Raw genomic sequence first — 22,647 nt, forward strand, 5'->3', positions numbered from 1 at the left:
AAGACAGTTTTATACAACCCACCTCACCCTTAAAAGTTTAAAATTAACCCCTTAATCTTTAATTTTGTTTTCAAAACCCCCTATTATTAATTATGTTATTTTTTCATGAGGGTTAAAATTTTATTCAACTAAAAAATATTATTAAACAAAAATATTATATTGTATAATTATTTATAATAAATTTTTTATATTTTTTGAATAGTTGAGGCATTGATAAAAAAAATGTTATTATCACTGTATAAAATTTTAAATATTTATGTTTATATTAGTTTTACCCATTTTTTTGTTATTAATGGTGCATGATTTTATTGTTTTAAAAGATAAATGTTTATTTATATTTTCATGTTATATTAATGTAATGTGCATGGCTAAAATATTTAAAATTTTAAATATTACTATGTTAGATTAGTTTATCTTTTAATGCTAGAAAACTATGCACCATTGATAATAAACAAAGATAAAACTAATACAAAATTAAATATTTAAAATTTTATATGATAATAATAACATTTGTTTTGGCTATTATTAATGCCTCAACTATTTTAAAAATATAAAAAATTAATTAACCATAGTTCTATAATATAATATCTTGTTTAATAACATTTTTTAGTTGAATGACGATTTAACCCTCATGAAAAAATAACATAATTAATAATAGGGGGTTTTGAAAAATAAAATTATATTAAAGGTTAAGAGGGTTAATTTTAAACTTTTAAAGGTGAGGAAAATTATATGCAACTATCTCAAAGTTTGAGAGAGTTTTATACATTTTAGCCATTTTCTTATATGCTATTAAGGGAAATTTTATTTCTATTCTTAATTCCATTTCTATTCATAATATTGTGATTGTGAAGTTACCAAAATAACACATTTTGTTTTATGTTTTACCACGAGAAATTAAGTCCTTTCCCAACCAAACACTTATTTACTTCATATTTCTTTCCCCACCTAAGCTTGGAGCCGCCTCAAAATAGACAAGAAATTTCTGGAAGCTTTTCATTGTGCCCTATTTCTTCCTTGACTTAACATTGTTCTTCTCCTTTCCCGTTGCAAACGTCTGTGTGCGTGTGTGTGGGTGGCATGGGTTGAGCGATTCCATTTTCTCTTCTATCTTTCTTTACCTTGGGTTGGTGCTAGTTGGCCTCAACCCTTCATTCACCTCTTTCCTTGTTGATGCGTGTATATGCAATCTTCAATTTTCTGTTAATGTGGGTTAACTTGTGGTGGTAAGAATAGGGTGTTGAAGGAAGAAAAACTTGACAGAAGTTGTAAGGAGTAAATTTTAGACTTAGGAACACGTGAGATAAGTGGATAATGTCTCAATTAACTAATCAATAAATTTCTTTTTATTGAAGTATTATCTTTCCTATATGTGTATATATATTACATGTATTATTTCAAGTGTTGAATATTTTGTTAACTAAATTACTCGAGCACATGAGGTCATAGTTTTCATGGTAAAGAACACATAAATTTCTGTGTAAGTAAATTTTCTTACACAATGTATCACTCATATTGGCCAACATTGGCCAAAAAATAATATTTTTACTAGTTCTAGCAACTCTACTCGATGAAGGCAAGCATGGAAATTGCAAATTGAGAAGAATTTTATAAGATATTGTCATTGATATGTAAATTGAGAAGGATTGATGCTATAAATGATTTTGAGAACAAAACACCGTATTTCAATAGCAAATATTTTTTTGCATATTTGAAAATTGATTTTGAAGGGACTATATATAGAATGTAACACTAGTTGTCAATGATAATTGCATTAGCTCTTGGTGTACCATGATAAAAACTTAGCTAACTAGTTTGATTTTTGGGGGCACTATTGTCACATTTGTTATTCATAGGTCTCATACTTATGTTTGATTTTGTGGCTTGGAGTCACGTTGGTTATTTGCCTTCATAGATTATGTGTCCGCTTTCATTTTTGTAGCTTATGCTACTTTTGATTATTTACCCTTGTGGACGCTTGTCTTTATAGCTTCAAGCTGTGTTTGATTGGTTACTTATCTTCATAGATTGTGTATTCATGTTTCTTATTTATTCTACCGATAAAACATAATTTTATTTAATTCATCTATTATATAAAATTTCATTTTATTTATATTGACAAGGTTACTATAACTTTTATTTTATTAGTCTAATTATTCATGGTCTAAATGTTGATTTTATATTTACACTTGTGCAAATTGGAAATGTATAATGATGGACATATGTTTTTTTTTTTGTTCATATGTTCAAAATGTCCTAGATATTTTATCACTTTGAAAACAAGGTGTTTATGTTATAGTAAGTTACTTCTTTAAAATAGTTACATGTTTTCTTGATCATGTCTTTTGTTATTATTGAATTTTTATGATTGGGCTGTTAGTCACTGAAAAATATTCTTGGTCTTAGATACTCTAGCTGTCCTTATACTACTAGCTGAGATTAGTAAGGGGTTTCATTCTTTTCAGGGTGTGACAGTGTGTGTGGAATCCAATTTTTGCTTATTGCATGAGTAATGGCATGTTTTTCTTCTTCAAAATCTAAACATTTCTTTTTTTTTTATCTTTCTTTTCTATGACAAGGTTACCATCAAACCATATTTGAAGAAAGTTAAACGCATGTTTGTAGGAAATATAGGCATCCAGAGATGGACTTCTTCCTCTTGATAATCGTGTGGCTCAGAGCCTTTCAACCCAAGCATTGATCAAAGTTAGGGAAATCAAACTCGTGAAATGTTAGGAGTTAACATCATCCAGAGCCTTTCGATCCAACAATTATGTGGGAAAACTTGACAATCCAAGAATGTCATAAACTCAAGTGCATTGTAAAAGATAAGCAAGGTGATGACGTTCACTTATTTTGCTGCTCCATCTTCCCAAAACTACAGCAACTACAGATATTAGAATGTGAAGAATTTATTAAGGTTGTGTTTGGATGGGTGGATTTAAGTTGAAAATTTAGATTTAAAAACTAATATTTGAAATCTTACATTTGAAATTCATGAATTCTAAATTCATTGTTTGGATATTATAAAAAATTTCAAATTACAATATTAAAATCCTTTGTTTGGATCTTAAAGTAAAATTTTAAATTTTAAATACTATATTTGAATTTAAAAGAAACATTGAAGATTAGTCAAACTCGACGATTTGAATAGTCAACTTCCAATGGGATCAGACAAACAAAGCTGACTAGAACTATGGCACCAGGGATGATCGGGACAAGAACTCTAACTTCCACCAAGATCGAACCGACGGCGACAATAGGGACTAGATGATCGACTTCCACTGGGACCAAACTAATAGCTAAAACAAGGACAATTGACTATCGTAAATACCAAACTGATGGCGATGACAGGGACCAAATGGTCGACTTCTATTAGGATCAATCCGACAGCAACAATGAGGATTGGATAGCTAGCTTCCACCAGGACTGGACCGATGGTGATAATGGAGACTGGACAGCCAAATTTCACCAAGATTGATCAAACACCGATGATGGGGAACAAAATGAAAACTTCCATTAAGATTGCACTAATGATGGGGACCAAACTGCTAACTTTCACAGGACTGAACTGATGGTAAGAGCCGAATGACAGACTTCCACCAAGACCGGACCGACGGTAATGATGGAGACCAAGCGGCTGACTTCCATTGAGATTGGATCGAATCGACAATGACGGGGATTAGATAGCCCACTTCCTCCAGCACTAGACCAGACAGACGATGATGGCAACGACAACCAAACTAAAGGCGATGGAGATAGATGGCGGCCTTTCGATCCTTGCCCGGTGGAAGTCAGCCATTCATTCCCCATCTTTGCTGTCGAGTTAGTGGAAGTTGGCCGTCTTGTCCCGATTGTCGCTGTCGGTCCGATCGTGATAGAAGTCAGTCATCTAGTCCTTATCATTGCCATTAGTCCAATCACGATGGAAGTGGGCTGTCCGGTCTCAGTCATTGCCGTCAGTCCTCTCCCAGTGAAAGTCGGCCATTTGATACTAATCATCAGTGGCAACTTATTTTCATCAACTTTTCCAATTCGGTTCAATTACTATTGACAGGTCGATCAAGCCTTCCTTCATTTGAGTCAAATTACAAAGAGATTAAAGGAGAACTTGGATTTGGATTTGGGTTAAATCCAAATCTATACATTTTTAATTATCTAAATAATGGATTTAGCTTAAATCCAAATTTAAACCCGAACTCATGTGTATCCAAACATAGCATAAGATCATTGAAGAGCATAATGATGAAAGTGTTGGAGATCATTTTCTTCATCAACCATGCTTCCTAGAGCTATAAAATCTATCTATTATTGGTTGTCATGGATTGCAGTATCTGTTCTCTATCATAGTATCTAGTATCCTTTCAAAACTATAAAGATTAGACATAGAAGCAGCATCTGCCCTTGAGCATGTACTGATCAGAGAAGATGAACCGAAAGAAATGGCAATGAAGGATGTGCTTCCACAGCTAATGTATATAAGACTCCAGAAACTTCCAAGACTAATTAGGATCTGCCATGGGATTGATTTTCAAACATTGAAAAAATCTTCTCAAGTGGATGATTGTCTAAATTTTTCTTTTAATGGTATGCATTCAAATATTGAAATAAAAAATTATTATTCTGTGAATTTTTAAATAATTAACATCGAAAATCTTACTTGTAGAAACAACTGCTAATCAGCTTCAAGAAATGAAGAAAAAGGTTGCTTCACATCAAATAAACATAAATCCATCAGAGACAGGAAAAACCAAAGGGATGCCACACTTCACAAGGGTATATCACCTGCTTCACTCTATCTTATACATTGATTTTTTTTAATCTAGAAGTTGGAAGAAAAGATTGATTTCTAATGATATTCTAATATTGTTTCAAAAATATGATTATATCTTCAAGGTTGTATTAGATATCATTCTCCAGTACACGAAGATCTTCTTTCTCTGTTTTAAAATTACCTTCCAAGATAGTGTTAGTCAAATAATGCTAGCAAGAACATTCAATTCGATTGAATATTTAAAAAACTAAAACACATACACAGATGTGTGTGTGTGTGTGTCTGTGTGTGTGACAGAGTGAAATAGGAGATATAATATATAAAGCTCTTCCAAACATGACTATACTTTTTTATTTCTTATATATAAAGTTCTCTTTGTCAATGAAACCCGCATGATTGTAATCTTTTCACTCTGCGGTTTGTTTGGGCACTAAGGAAACAACAAATGAAATTGTTGAAGTGGATGTTATTTTTGAGAATTCAAAAATGCCAAGTTTATCATCTGATTCAAATGTAGACATAGATCAATTGGTATGTATTTGCTAACCTCATCTCTTTTAGAATTTCTTTTACATTTATTGAGATGTTTGTTGTAGTACATAAAACATGAAGAAAGAGAAATTGTTTAGATCAAATTTTAATAGTTCAAATCTATTTATATTTTTTTTGTAAAATTATGATCATTTTATCAAATATTAAATCAGAACCCTTGAAAGCTTTGATGATTCAATGGTGATAAAAGGAAAGGAAGGGAAATGAAAAGTAAGAGAGAATGAGAGGCCCCTCTCCCATCACACACACAATCAAAATACATATCAATCTCATCTCACTTACACACAATACATACCATACGTGTCACAGACACACACTATAAAAAAAAACTTTCAGCGGTGACACTAAAAAGTCACCACTGATTCTCAACTTTCAGTGGTGACAGTAAAAATCATCGCTGAAAATGTGACTTTCTACGGCGACATTTGAAGTTGCCGCTAAAATAATGACTTTCTGTAGCAAAAAGATATAGTCATCGCTGATTATCAAACTTTCAGTGGCAACTTTTACTGTTGCTGCTGAAAGTTGAGAGTTAGCGGCGAATTTTTAGTATCGCCACTGATTGTCAACATATTTTAAAATATGTTATAATTTTTTTCAAAAAATTATGTTGTAAGTTTCAGCGGCGACATACAAGTCATCGCTGAAAGTTGAAAATTAGCAGTGACTTTTTAGTGCGTTGATTGTCAACATATTTTAAAATATATTATAATTTTTTAAAAAAACTTATGTTGTAAGTTTCAGCGGCAACTTGTATGTCGCCGTTGAAAGTTGAGAATCAATGGTGACTTTTTGGTGTCGCTGCTGAAAATGAGACTTTTAACGGCAACTTTGAATGTCGGCGTTGAAAGTTTGATTTTGTATTATCATCATAATTTTTAATTTTTATTTATCTAATATTTAACATTTTAAGACATTAATTTTATTATATTATTGTAATTTTATAATGAATATATAAAATAACATAATGAGTTTTTCATTTAATATATTATATGGTTAAATTGTAACTTTAAGATAAGGTTAAGGTATTATTTAATGCTAATGAGCTAAAGTAAAGAATTAAGCTAAACCATATTATTTTACGTGTGTGTTTGTATTAAAAAAATTTACAATGTAAGGTTAAGATTCAATCGAGGCTAGCAAACTAAGGTTAAAAGAAAAGTCAATAAATGTAATATGATTTATGTTTGGATATGTTTTTTTTTAGAAGTCTGTTAGATAAACTAAAATTTGTTTGGATAATTTTATTCAAAAGCCAATTGAGATGTTTAATGGCCAAAATAAACATGAAATTTTTAATCTATATTTTTTGACTAATTAATAACTAAAAAAATTAAATTTAAAATTATAACTAATAAGTAAAAAATCTTAAATGTTTAAGATAGAAGATAAGAGAGAGAAAGCATAAGTCATCGGATTAATGTAGAAGTCAATAACATTACTTGTTTATAATAATTAAATATGTGATACTTAAATTTATTCATTCATAGAATGATATTTTATCTAATCTAATTTTTCAATTTAAATTCTACATTTAACACCAATAACTTTAAAGCTTGATGCTAGTTTAGAAATATAAATAATTATAAACTAATGTATAATCATCAGTATTTTTACTATAATGATATTTTATAATATTTAATATTTAATATACATGTGTGTTTGTATAGTTTAATAATATGTGTATATATATATTTAATTATTTAATAATAAACTATAAGTTCATTCCAGCTCAGTGACAAAATGGTTGGACACAAAAGGAGGAGGTTATGGGTTCAAACCTTGGAGGAGATAACTTTCAAAATGGAAATATAAATTGGTGACATGGTGCCACGTGGCGTGAGGTGGGGGTGACATGTGAAGGATGACATGGCAGCATGTGGTACGAGTTGAGGGCCTATGTGGAGGGTGACATGGTGCCACGTGGCATGAGGGGGCCCTATGTGGAGGGTGACATGGTGCCACGTGGCATGAGGGGGCCCTATGTGGAGGATGACATGGCACTACGTGGTGCGAGGTGGGGCCCTATACGGAGGGTGACATGGCACCATGTGGCATGATATGGATGGTGACGTGGTGCTATATGTGTAAGTGAACCAACATTATTTTTCAATGGCGACAAAAAAGTCGCCGCTAATTGGTTGCTTCTGTGGTGACAAATGTCGCCACTAATACTTAACATTCAACAGCGACAAAATAGTCGCCATTGATGTGTGGTTTTTACGGTGACAAAATGTCGCCATCAATTTTCAACTTTCAGTGGCAACTATCATTTGGCTACGACAAATTTTCTTTTCTGCGGTGACATTTGTCGCCACCAATTCTCAACTTTCAACGGCGACTTTTATTGTCGTCGTAGATTGAATCAACAACAAGAGCTCTCGCGGCAATATTGGGGTGACTTTTTGTTACCACTGAAAACTTTCAGTTGCGACTTTTCAATTTTTTTGTAATGACTGACACGAACTCACACTGAGACAATTGGCATGGAAAAATGACCATTATATCACAGATTATTGAATTAATGTCAACTGGGTTCCCAATGATTTTTTTTTTGGGAAAATGAGTTGGAAATATCTATTTATAGAACTGTAAATTCAAGATTTTAATTATAAACAAGATATTTAAATTTCTCAATATTTTTCTTATCTTTGTTTTCTAAAAAATTGGTTTGCGAAGGTGTTTATTTATTTGTGGATTCAAAATAACTTGAAACTTTTTCCCTTTTGTTCTTTTGTTGTTTAGGGTACTAAAGATCAAGTAGGGTATGCAGCTATTCTAGAAGATCCTAATGCAAAAAAGATTGAAAGAAATGAATTCGAAGATTCAGAATTAGGAAAAACAACGCGAGCCACACCTATTGTTACTATGGTAACACATTTGTTGTTTCTAATATAATGTACGTATAGCTTGCTGGTAGATGACTTAATTAAGCTTGCAACTTTTTCTTGTTCATCTTCATATAGGATGATTTGGTTTGCAAATATGTGAAAAAGGAAGCAGATACAATGGATCCTCATTCAGTCTCCAGGGAAACCGGACCTGACATGAAATCAAATGAATCAAGAAATGTTAACAATCTGTTGAAGATTAAATTTCCAACGCATTGTTTTCACATAAAAATCAAAACTTAATCAATATATTTGGTGGTGTGCAGGTTGTTGAAGAAAAAGCGCTAGAAGGTGCTTCATTAGAGAACTTGAAGCCGAACTCATTAAATTCTAGAAAGGTGGGCTTCGTGCAACCAGTTAAGCATTTAATGTATTTTCCATTGTGATGATAGTGATAATGATAAGTTGTCTATCTTTTAAGGTACCTATTCCTACTGGAGGTAGCACAAATCACAAGGCAATGAGTTCTTCACTGGGAAAAGAGCATGAGACTTCAATTCATGGTATCTATTGCTTTCTTTAAATGAATTCTTTCAACCTTTTGATTGCTAATCATGTTTTTATGTATTTTGTTATAGGTGACCCTTGTATGCCTCCTGCACCAATTGTTTCAAATGAACAAACTTCTATGTCAATCTTGCCATTGAATCCTGTATCGTCAATAGCTCCAACAAGTCTCAAACGAACCCCTTCATCAACTCCCTCAAAGCCTACACTTGGCTTGTTTCTTTACTATCTAATTTTAACAACGTTTCCTTCCTTTTCTCAACTAAATTTGAATGGATTTGATATTCAATCTTCACTTTATTTAGGGATCCAAGACAGTGTTGAAGCCAGTAACTACCTTCCGCATGAAGCTATGGACACTACTATTCAAATTTCTAGAAAATCTTCCGCCCTTAGCAATTTTGCTTTAAAATATGGTTGACTTGATTACTCCCTATCATCTATGAGATCTTTTGCCTTTGTGAGGTTGCTTTTATTATATTTTTATTTCCTAATCTGATTGTTTTTTAGGTGAACTTGTTGAACATGAAGAGCCAGCCACGTTGCCTTTTCATAAGAGCAATAATGTTCAAGACTAACCCAAATTTACATCTTCCTAATGATCGAAGAACTCAAATGTTGTGCATCTCCTATAGAGTGTTGTTGAATATCTTGAACATTTTGGCAACAAAGACTCCCTTCACGATAACTGAGGATGACAAAAAATCATTGTTTGAAAATTTAAAGGATGCTTCCATCCTCGGTTTTGACATGGATTGGCTTGAGTCAATCAAGATCAAGGTTTTCGATTGTAATGCATCTGGAAGTTCATCACATCCAAGAAGTTCTAAAGAGCATGGGAAATAAGCTTGAGACCAAAGAGACAGAACTTGCAATTGTTTGTGATCAAGAAGGCTGCAAGGCAAGTAGAGGTGGCTCAGAAAGAGTTTGAGATCAATGTTGTGAAACAATTGCCGCCAAGTTTAGGTATTTTTGGCTTTTGATACGTATGGATATCACGTACACGTCGTAATTTCTTCAGTTGTATGCTCATTATTGTCTATTTTGTTTTGAAAATAATATTGTTATAGACTCTATAACCTATGAATAGAATTGTTGAAGCTGCACCATCACGTATTACTAGGCCGCAACACTTCCCTAGCCAGCAAGTTAGAGAGACATGGCAACACAAGGGCCATAGTTCGTAACAATTGGACCGTGTACAGTACTCTTGGGTAAGGGTTGCATTTGTAGTTCTAAAGGTATTTTATATATTTTGACACAAAAATTGAATCCTATGGAAAGGAAAACTAGATTTAGTTGATTGAAGTGAGGTTAGAACTCACGATAAAGTACGTGTTTGATTCTATCGTTTTGATTAAAGCAGGTTATGGTGGTTGACGTGAAACTAAATATTCCATAATGACCGGTGACTATTTTTATTGATATTATTTAAAATCTCTTTTTTGGTGAAGTATAACATTTTACTTTAGCCCAATGAACCTCTATGGTTACAGAGAGCATGAACTTCTATATGTTCGTTAATTATCCAAGTCTCTTTGGAAATTGTTTTCTTTTTATATTTACAGATATGCACTCTTTTTGCTTTCAAATGTCCACCTTCTCACCTAATGCATATATCATATTTTCTGAATCTTAAGGGGGCAAAACTTCATCAATCCGGACACCTAGGTTTATTGATCCATGTTGCCATCTTATATTCCAAAGCAACGAATATGGCACTCTTTGCATAGTGATGCATGCATTGTGTCACGTACTCAGCAAATACAAGACAGAAATGGATAAAGTATCCTAGCTCAACTTATTATTTAACTCAAAGTTCAGTATAAGGTAAATTAAAAGTTCAGAAAGAAAATAGAGGGAAGGGAAAATTCAGAGAGAAAGAAGAAACATAAAGAGAAGGACAATCACAAATTCCACACCCGTAGCTTCGCCCCCAGAGGCCCATGTTTGATGTAAGGCCATTGAGGTCACAGCCTTAGGCCTCAAAATAAAAAGCTTACTTATATTTCATATAACCGGTCATTAATTTTTCTTTTAATATTAATGTTAATTATACATTTTCATTAAGAATTTATTGCTTGCTTTTACCCTATATAACCAATCATTATTTTTTCCTTTAAGTATTAATGTTAACTACATCTTTCAATTAAAAATTTATTGCCCCATATTTCATTCCACCTATCACTCTCATTCCCTAGTATCAATTAATCATTTTCTAACTTTGAGAGGTAATATTATTCACATGCTGTCAATCTACCACAATATATAAGATGGAAGGAACCATTTTGTTGTAATCTAACAATTCTCATCTCTTTTAGTGGAATCATTTTCTACCATTGTGGTCATTTTCTTATTGAAAATCAATGTTTTCAGAACCAGGTTGGATACTAAATCAAAAAGGTCAGTTGTTCATGGTTTACATGGTTCAATCGAGTTAGATCAATGGTCAAACCGGTGACGTAATAATTAAATTGAATATATATATATATAATAATCTAAATATAAGAAATAAATATGAAATTGCTACTTAAGAAAATAAATATTTTAAGTTTATCATAACTTAATAAGTCACATAATACAACATAATATCAAATAATTAAAAAATTTGGTCATTTCCTAAAAAATTTTGATAAAAAAATTGAACAGTCTGGCTCTTGAAATCTGGATCCAATTCCTGGCTTGATTTTGACTGCCAGTTCGAAATGGTTCAACCTCCAAAACAGTTTTCACATATTGGTCAAATCGAAAGCCGAATCGGTTTGACCATTCGGTCGATCTAGTTTTTAAATCACTGTTGAAAACAAATATTGCTATGTTGATCTTTCTCAAGTCTGTTGCACTACTGTGACTTTGCCAATTTGCTTCTTGTTGCCATTTGCCATTGCCAAATCCTTTCATTTGCTTATTGGAGTTTTTTGCTTGCTATTTAATTGGGACAAAAACAAATTAAGAACACCAATAATGGATATGAGGTATTGGTCACATCAAGTGTGTTTGTTCCTATTTTACTATTTATTTTACAATAAAGACAATTGTTACTGTCAAAAGAAGTTTTTTAAAATTAAAATTGCTTAAATCTTATTTAAAATCAACAGTGTTACAAAATAAATTAAATGCATTATTTATATTGTCTATTGAAATTGAAATGCTAGGATTATTTAATTACAAAAAAAATTAATATATGCTTTTGCAGCTAAAAAACTAGAAAAGTAATAGGGAGAATGATATAAAAATACCTTAGAAATACCCAAATGGCAAGTAAGTACGGCAGAATATGATAATTATTTTACAATCCCAAGAGACTTGTCTGCCAGTTAATTTTAATGTAAAAATATTATGTTACCCCTATGGAAAAAAAAAATGAGCAGCCAAAACCAATCGAATCCGAACATCAAAAATACAAACCACCCATATTCTAACCTCAAGCTTAGAAATCGAATTCAATGAATGCACTAGTTGAACAAGGAGCTTACTTGCTCACCACCGTCAACCCAGATTGCAAAAAAAAAAAAAATCCCTCACTAAATACCGTATATTCCTTGCTAATTACATTCTAGCAAGGGATTATGACCCTTGCTAAATTTACAGCTAAAAAATAACTTTGTTAAATTTACAAATAAAAACTACTAATTTAGTAAAATAATTCAGTGCGGTCCTTGCCCCCATGGATCCGTCCCTAATAAAGTATATGTAAATAGTACAACTTATTCTCTTTATTTCATACAAATACACAAGGCTCCCCTAATTAAGCACACTTTGAAAAGAGGCCTTGTCATAATATATTGACGTAGATTGACTTGTAATTAACTTAATTGAAAAATAAATAGAAATAAAAATGTGGATGCAATGCTGGGGGGGGGGAAGGCATGTGGATGCTATGCTTTATGTTTTTATTATACTAAAGGGATTATCTTCTTTCACCACTACTCGTAATTCTGTAATCATGATTTGTTTATTTTTTTTCTCGTATTAATTTCCATGCAAAGGCTCCAGGGCATGCTTGGGGAAGGGAATGCTGGATATCATTATTATTAAAGGTTTAATGAGATTAAAAAAGGATTATACAATTATGTTATTGATTCATATAATTTTATTGTGTTTTGTTATTGGCCCTTATAGTTTTGTTTTTTTCCTTTGTTCAAACTTTGAACTCATCTCTTTGCCTCTTTTTTGGTTTCATTCGTCGCACCAAGATATTTTTTATTTGGAAGGCATTGATTGTTATTTTTTTTTTTAATGTTGATGATAGAGTTTATTTTGTCTTTGTGTAGTTGGGTATGGTCTTCAATTTATTTCTCCTAGTTGATCTTTGTTACTCTGAATTTTTTGATTACTTAGTCTCTTTCTTACTTATTTTAACATTGATCACAAGATTTAACACTGTTATATCACACGTTAGATAATTTAATATTATTATTATTATTACATTATCTTCTTTTTGGACATATTTAAAATAAAAAGACTAATGCTGCAAATGAGAAAAATTATAAGAACCTGGGGCCAAAAAAAAAAAAAGGGTATAGGCACTAATAACAAAACAGGATAAAACTACAGAGGGCATGTATGGTTTCTGTTTTGAAAGATGATTTTTGTTATTTTTAAGAATAAAAAATAAAAAACTTGTGCGGATAAGTCTTTTTTATTTAATTGTTTTGAAAATTGTTCTTATTTAAAAAAAATGTAAATATTTTAAAGTTGTTTTCATTTATTCTTGTTTTTAAAATACTCTACATTTAATTATTGAAAAATATAGTTAGCTTGACTAATTTCTATCATAAATCACCACTATTAACAGCCTGTAACTATCATTATCAGCTTTTTTTTTAATTTTAAAACTATTTGTAGGTTAACATAACTAAGCAGAATTTTATTTTGTTCCGTTTTAAAAAATTTTGAAAATTGTATTACCAACTGACAAGCTCTAATAGTTGTGTTTTTCTAATAAAAAATATAAGACAGATTAAAACACAATGGACGGCCCATATATTCTTTTATTTATTGAAATGATGTGTAGATTGATGTGCAACTTCACACCCAAGATGAACCTAGAAATGGAGATTCTCCAGCATGCATGCACCTACGACTTGGGTTTGGAATAAATAAGCAGAAAATTTGAATTTAATTTCTTTAATTAAAGATGGACATAAACTCGATGGGTCTAAGAAAAGTTGACTTAACAAGAGAAATATCTGAGTCAGGACAAATCAAGTTTGGCAAGAAATGTATAATGGTCAGTTGGAGGCGAATTAATCCTCTGTCACATGCATGTGCAAAGAGTAGCCTTGACATCTTGATAATGTAATCAAGTAGTCTGTTATAGATTAGTTATAATCAAAGTAATTAAGTTAAGTTGTTACTCTTACTTAGTGTTGGCACGTGACTTTGTATTATGTATATATTGTTAGTTCTCTCTCAGATGTAATACAACTTATTCGTTTCACTCAATACCTTCTCTCTCTTATTTTTGTTCTCTTTGCTCTCTGAATACCTTTATGGTATCAAAGCAAGCCTCGTCTTCTTCTTCTGGTGTGAGTTTTGTCTCTGCAAAAAAGGATGTTGTTACCTTCACTCATCTTATCTCCGTCAAGCTTAAGGAGCATAGCTACTTGATTTAGAAGCACCAAATTCTCTTGGCCATTCATAGTAATGATTTGCAGTGGTTTATTGATCGATCGGTTAAACCTCTAGCTCAATATCTTCCAAGGATTGAAGATCTAGAAGGCTTTATGGCCAATCCTATCTATCTTGACTGGCATCGTCAAGATCAACTTCTCATCTCTTAGATGTCCTATTCTATATCTGATGCTATGCTCACATGCATTAATGTTGGATATAAGGCATCACTTTAGATCTAGGAGAAGATTCAATCTCACTTTTCCTCTCAAACTCAGGCCAAGTCCATCAATTAAAAGCTCAATAAAAGAATCTCAAGAAAGGTTCTCTTTCTGCCAATGACTACCTACTCAAAATCAAGAATATCGTAGACTCTCTTGCTGGTATTGGTAGTCTGATCTCTAAATCGGATCATATTGAACTCATTTTTGAAGGTCTTATTGAGGATTATGATCTTTGGATTATTGCTCTTGCAAACATCTTCAGACCTTTGGTTCTTCATGTTTTCATCTTACAAGACCTTATAACAAGCATAAGCTTGACTATCACTCAGTTTATTGCATATTTTTGGGTTATAGCTCATCATATTAAGGTTATAATTATTGGGATCCTAAGGGGAGATTACATGTCTCAAGAGATGTTATTTTTAATAAGAATGAGTTTCCATATTCCTCTCTTGTTCCTTCTGTTACTTCTCTGTCTCAGTTTTCTACTTCTCTTCCTACTTCCATTACTCCTAAACTTGTGTTCCTCCTTATCTTCTCAGTGCAATGATACTGTGTTACCCTGTACACCTTTCTCTAATTTGTGCAAGCCCTCTGAGAATGCTCCTTCTGGTGTTTCTGCCTTAGAGTCTCCTTCCACTCTTCCTTCCACCAATGTGTCTTCTATTAATTCTGACTCTGCACCTGTTTATGATAATGATGTTGCTTCTGTTTTTGCTGCACCTCTACCAAGCATGGTTGCTCAATCTATGAATGGTATTTAAAACTAAAGGTCTGTCTTATGGATATTAAACCCAAGGGTTTTCATCAGAGAGTAGGTTTTGATTTTACAGAGACTTTTAGTCTAGTAGTTAAGCAAGCCACTATTTGTTTAATTGTCTCTTGTTATCTCTCAGTAATGGTATATTAGACAAGTACATGTAAATAATGCCTTTTTAAATGGCACTTTCATGAGGAAGTATATATGTAATAGCCTCTTGGTTATGAACATTGTAATGCCCTTACTAACATTACCATACAATCCTCTACTCAAACTACTAATAAATTCAAAATCATTTATTTTGAAAGTTTTGGGATTCCATATAAAACAATTCCAGAATCATTTTATAAATTACTCAAATTATAAAACACTACACAGTGGAAGTAATATTTAATAGTACATCATAGAATAAGAAAAACGTGTGCAATTTAATCAAACTAAGTCAAAATAGGGATCCCGCATCACGGCTTATGCCACGTACACCATGGCATGTGGCATAGAGACCTTAGTGTCACTTTCTATGTTGTGCATTGTGGAATGTTTCTCTTTGTTGTCACATGCGCCCGGTACACATATCAGAATCTGCTGTCAAATTTTAGTTCTGATATGAACTTAGGAAGTACATTATTTTTGCATTCGATGCCCGATCGGGGTGGTTCAAGTGCCCATATAAAGCTTGTTTCAATATCTAACCAATGATACTAGTTTCATTTAAATTTGATATCCCATTTGAAAATTGGACACTCAAGCACATTTTAATCATTTTAAGTCAAAATTTGCCACTTAAGCATCACCATTTGAAACGATATGTCATTAGCCACTTCTTGGACCTTGACCACATCCAAATGGATAATATTTACTTGATTGACTAATTATATATACAATATGACATATATATACAATTAGCCTGTAAACTGCCCATTACATAATTTTAGGAAAAAAATCCATTTTTCATTCTCAATCTCATACAAGGCCACATTTCGCATATGCATCTCACATATCACCATGCCATAACCATATATACTCAATCACTAGACCGCATGGTCATTCATACCATTTATACACATAAACACACAAAGGGCTAGGATTTTAAAATCACACACACACACACATGCACATATATATATTCACATGTTATACACAAGTATGTTTCCCATGGAAACTTATACATATAACCACTACTTATATACAAATTCATCACACCAACTCTTACAAGGCTTAATTGAGAAATTTCTATTCTCAGCCCAATTCCTTCCCTTTAGCACTACAACTGCCAGAACCTAAAAAATATAAACAACCATAGGTGAGATCAAAATCTCAGTAATCAATATAGTTCATACATGTTTATTAACACAAACAACCATGTCAAAGTAATAAAAACAAAAGTATAGCATATATATTTATCATAACATAGCTTAACTTATGACGTTCACATATAAACCATTTTCACACACTTTTACACATTAGCATAATCATCTATCCACCGATCCTCTAAAGCTTCTCGACATGAAACCATAGGCTCTATTGGATCAATTACTCATTGACCGAGCACACTTTTGGTAGTAGATACGCTTGGCCAAAGGTAATCTTACCCACCTACAAACTATAGTTTTTCTCATCTCACACACTTATGATAGAGACATCATTGACTCATAACTATACCCTAACAAGCACTGCGGAGTTGCCAGACTACCTGGATATCCCATGGTAAGAAGTGATTAGGGACAATAAGTGGAATTGGACTTAGAATTGATAGCAGGATTGTCTAGATTCTTAGTTGCTGTGATTGGCATTATTAGTCAATAAGATAATTGACTTTGCATTGCCAATTTTGTGTAGATTTTATGTGTGAGATGTGTTGTAATAACAAGAAAGAGCTTGAGTTAAGATTTAGGGACACGAGTAAACTTTCTTATGAATAGAAGGGTTGAAGTAATCATTTAGTTTGTTATGTTTGTTAGCTATTTTAACTATGTAAAAGTAAATGTGTAATCATGAATTCGTTGTTTTGAAGCTTATTATGCATAGTTTTATAATGTAAATGGTTTTAGCATGAAATTGATTTGTGAAATAAATGTTGGATGACTTTTGGCTTTGAATGATATATATATAAGATGCAGAGTATGAAAATGGTGCCTTTATATGTGGAAGCATGATCATAGGGGGTAGGAGTTCACCCAGGGTATATATAGATGTGTGTGTGTGTGGAGATGTTAGTGAAGCATTGGCTACTTTGTTAGCCTTGCTAGGATGGTACTTTAACTTAAAATTATAGTCCTTCAAGAACTCTATCTATCTCTGCTGTCTCATATTTAACTCTTTTTGGTCAACTAGATATTTGAGACTTTTGTGGTCATTATATACCTCAAACTATGCACCATAAAGGTAATCTCTCTATATCTTAAGTGCAAACACCACTGCCGTAAGCTCAAGATCATAGGTAGGATAGTTTTTCTCGTGTGGTCTTAACTATCTCGAAGCATTTGCATATACTACAAATAGCCATTTTGGATCTGGGATATTCAATACAGGTGCAGTAGTTAATCTCTGCTTCAACTCTTGGAAAGCCTCTTCATACTTATCAGTCTATATTAAAGGCTGATCTTTCTTAATCAATTTTGTCAAAGCAAAAGCAATTTGGAAAAAAACTAGAATAAGTCTTCCGTAGTATCATGCTAGACCTAAGAAACTTCGGATATCTATTACAGAAGTTAGTCTTTCCTATTGTAATATCGCATCAATCTTATAAGGATTAATTGTGATACTACTAGCTGATACCATATGACCAAGAAGCTTTACCTCATGCAACCATAATTCACATTTGCTTAACTTCACATAAAGCTTCTTCTTTCTTAGGATTTTCAACACAATCCTTATATGCTTAGTGTGTTCCTCCTAATCAATCAAATAGATTAGAATATTGTTAATGAAGACCACTACAAACTTATCTAAGTAAGGCCTAAAAATTATATTCATGTAATCCATAAATATTGTGAATGCATTTGTTAGTCCGAAGGGCATAACAAGGAACTTATAGTTCTCATATCTCATTCTAAAAGTAGTCTTCAACACATCATCTATTTTCACAGGTTCCTTGTCATGATATCCATTTATTTTGGTTCCTAAGGTTCTCTCCTTGATGATTCAATTTCATGTTGATGCTAAAGAGTTGAAGGACATTAAGCTATCAAGGAAGACTCCTATCTTGTCTCACTATTTTTTTTTTTGCAAATGATATTATTCTATTCTTGAATGCAAAAAAAAAAAGCAAATTGTTTGCTAATGAGGAAGATCTTAGAAGTCCACTATAATGCATCAGGTCAAATAGTTAGTTTTGACAAGTTATACATCTATTTTTTTTGCTAATACTCCCTTTACTATCAGGTCTGGTGTTTTTCGCTATCTTGGTGTGGAAGCTTCTACACAGCTTGGTAAATATTTAGAGTTACTTATGATTTAGGGAAGGTTTAAAGTTGCAACTTTAGCTTTCGTAAGGGATAAAATTGGTCTTAAATTGTAAGGATAGGGATAAAAGTTGTTCACTTTTATTGGTAGGGAAATTTTAATTAAAGTTGTAGCTAATTTTATCCTTATATATCCTATGACTTTCTTTCTTTTCCTAAAAAAAAAGCTTGTAAGGAAATTTATAGTTTGGTGGCAAAATTTTGGTGAGGTTAGAATGGAGAGAGTGATACCATTCATTGAAAGAGTTGGAAGGCCTTAACTTGTGGGAAGGATAAGGGAGGCATAGGTTTTCATGACTTGGAATGTTTTAATCAAGCTTTTTTAGGAAAGATTGCTTGGAAAATGATGCAAAATCCCTTTGACTCATGGTGTAAAATTCTTATTGGAATTTATTTTCCCAATAGTGATTTTTTAAGGGTTAAGAAGAGTAGTAGAGCTTCCTGGTGATGGTCAAGTTTACTTCCTAGTAGAGAACTATTGAATCAGAAATTGATGTGGAAATTTGTAGATGGGAAAGATATAAAAGTTTGGGAGGATTCTTGGACTCCAAATTTGGATAGTGGTAGGTTAATGAGGGTACGGGATATGAAGTCGATAAGAAGCTTAGAGTATGTGATTTGATTCAGTATGGTAGGTGGTCCTTGAGGAAGGCTTTCTCAATTGGAAAGGGAGATGATTTTGTAGATTCCCATTTCAAGTTGAGGTAAGCATGACTCTGTCTTATAGCTTGGAAACAAGGATGGTATTTAAACAGTTAAGTCCGAATATAAAGTTGCTAAGGATTTAAAGGGGAAATTGAAGGTGAGAGATCTTGGTGTATCTTGTATTGCTTCCAATCAATTATGGAAGAGTATTTGGAAGGTTATTGTACCTCTAAAGATTCATCAATTTTTATGACCGATGGGATTAGGAGCTATAGCAACTAAAGATGCTTTATTTAGGAAATCTTATGCACAAGATCCTTTATGTCCTCTTTGTAAGAAAGAGAAGGAATCAATGGAGCATCTTCTCTTTTTATGTCCTTGGACTAAGAAGTGTTGGTTTGGCTGTGACTCAGGGCTTCGATTCAACATGTGGAATGTGATAAGGGTTGAAAGGTAGCTTGTGCATATACTTGGAAATGACATTAATTTGCATGATTATGGTAAGGTCATTTTGTCTTTTATGTGTTAGTGGATATAGAAGAGTAGATGTAAATGGCTATTTGAATGAATGAGGGTTGATGCAGATAACGTGGTCAAATTAGTCAAAGCATAGGTTGAAGAGTTCTAGAGAAGTAAATCTATCAATAGTAATATGTATATGCCTTCTGGTGCTATGAAGGTTCGAAGACTGATAGAACACATTTGTTACCGACCTTTATTTATCAATTAGGACCTTTTTATTAATAATTTACCACCTTTAGTGTACACATTGCATTAGATTTGGAATTTTGCCTAAGTTTCTAAGTTTAGTGTACTAGGGGCATTTTAGTCCAAAAAATGAAATTTTGAGAAAATGTACAATAAAAATTGAAAGACTTCATTTTATTTCCATTTGATGAGTGGTGAAATTATATTTTTAAAATTTATTTTAATTTGAGAGTAATTAAATAAAAAAGTCAACACTTTCTTAAGTGTCTTAGTTTGACCTAGTTTTCGGTTTGCCTTTATGTAAAAATTCTTATATAATTTTGTGTAACCTATAATTTCATTAATTTAATAAATTCTCCCTTCTATGTATGAATTTAATTTTGGACATTAATTAAATTTTATTATATCACATGCTATTTAATTGAGTTATGTGATATATATGACATAGGTGGCATATGACTTGTGCATCAATTGAGCAATTGAAGTCAACACTCCTTGAGATCAATGGCTAAACATTTTCACATAATTTATGCTATTTTTGAGATATTAAATCAACTTAAATGATGTGGATGATGCATGAGAAATTACACACACATTGAAATCATCTCCAAACCAATAGGAGGTTGCCACCTTGTAAGTACGACAAAGCTCCCATTTCCATTTTAATTTCTTTTCTTATTTTTTAATCAAGCCTTCAATTAATGGAAAATAAATGGGAGCACGCCATTGACCTTATTTTTTCAGATCAAACACTCATCTCATTTTATCTTCCACATTTTCTCTCTCTTATTCTTAGTGTTCTTCATTTTCTCCTCCTTCTCTCTATAATACAGCGACATCCAGCCACCATTTCTCCCTCTTTTCACCATCAAATCCACTCAATTCTTCCACCATCCTTCTCCTCTCTCAAGGCCAAACCAACCCCAAGCAACTAAAAGGAGATTTGAAGCTCAATCCATCAAGAAGCATAGAGCATGTGCCACGGCCTAGTTGTGTTCACAGAGGAAGCAAAGTACTCTTGATGTTTTCTAGCTATAGTCTCTATTGAATCCTAGGGGAGAGTTAGTGGAAGAGGAGTTTTGAAGTCTTCAATTGGCTAAGCTCAACTATTTCTTCATCTTGTTTCAATTCCATTAGAATACTATGACTATTGTTGATTGTAGTTCAATTTGACTTTAGTTTCATGGTTGTTTATAATTAGTAATGTTGAAGAAAGATTGCTAAGTTGAATTTCATGACCTAAGTGCTGCTGGAATTTTGTCTAATCTATGAATTTGCATAGTAATATGTAATTTCAATGGTAAATGTCATGTATTAGCCTAGCATGTAATTGTGTGGTGAATACTTGATGAGTTGCTTGAGTTTTTATAGTTTTGAGTTTAGGTACAGCTTTGAGTAGTGGCAATTAGAAATGAATTTTAACTAAGCACTTAGTTAATTTTAGAGCTAAGCTAGTGAGGTCACCTAGAGGGCTTGTAATAGCACTTAGGGAATTGAATTAGTGAAGCTAGGATACTTGAGATAGTTGTCTTAAGTAAATACATTTTTTAGCTAAGTAAGAAGAGTTGAGAGAGCTGTCATAATTAATTAAAGGCTAGGAATCTTCTATTAACAACACCCTAGGGTTCTACTTGAACAGGGAAGCCACTTTATTCACAATTAAGATTAGTTTTCTAGTTTAATTCACTAGATAATTAGGTTAGCAATTAGTTAATCAACTTCAAACTTTAGGCGATTTATTTTACTAATATACTTTTAATTAGACTAAAATCATTCCTTGAGAGATGACTTAGGGTTGGCCCTATATTGCATTAGAGTTAGCTTTACTTTTAATTTTAAGGAAAAGTGACTAAATCCCTATTAAAGACTTAAGTGGGACAGCCCTTCTATGGGATCTGTGAAGATCACTTTTGATGGTTCTTTTAAAGAGAAGACCAATGCTGCTGGTGTGGGGTTGATCTGTAGGAATGAATTTGGTGTTTTTTTGGAGGTATAAGGAAGAAGGTCCAATCTAGCTTTGCTTTTACGACAAAGTGTTTGGCACTAAAGGAGACTCTTTTGGTTTCTTCGAAGTTCGTGGGATCTAGAGTTTGCTTGGAAATGGATTGTGAATCCTTATTCATGATGATTTTGAATAATTCTTTAAAGGGTTGTGATTGGAGATGTAAGGATTTGTTGCAAGATATTCTAGAGTTAAAGGATTCATTGCATGATGTTTTTGCTTTTCTTCAGTTATAAGGGAAGGTAATAAGGTTGCTGATTTTTTAGCAGTAGGTGCTGTAAGGGAGATGTACCATGCTAGATGGTTAGTGTCAGTACCATCTCCTTTGGTTATAATGTTGTGTGAGGATTTCTTAAGTAGTTTAAGTGGAGGTTTTGATAGGGATGGTATTGGTTAGGTTGTGTTGTTTTAGTTGCATTGTCCTTTTATTTGTATTATTCTTTTGTTTTTTCTAGTTTAATGTTGTGTTAGGTTATATCTTGGTTTTTTGAGTGTTTTTTCTTG

Source organism: Prosopis cineraria, unplaced genomic scaffold (genome assembly GCF_029017545.1).
Source record: "Prosopis cineraria cultivar Desert tree isolate PC_DT_omini unplaced genomic scaffold, ASM2901754v1 PC6, whole genome shotgun sequence".
Taxonomy (NCBI): Eukaryota; Viridiplantae; Streptophyta; class Magnoliopsida; order Fabales; family Fabaceae; genus Prosopis; species Prosopis cineraria.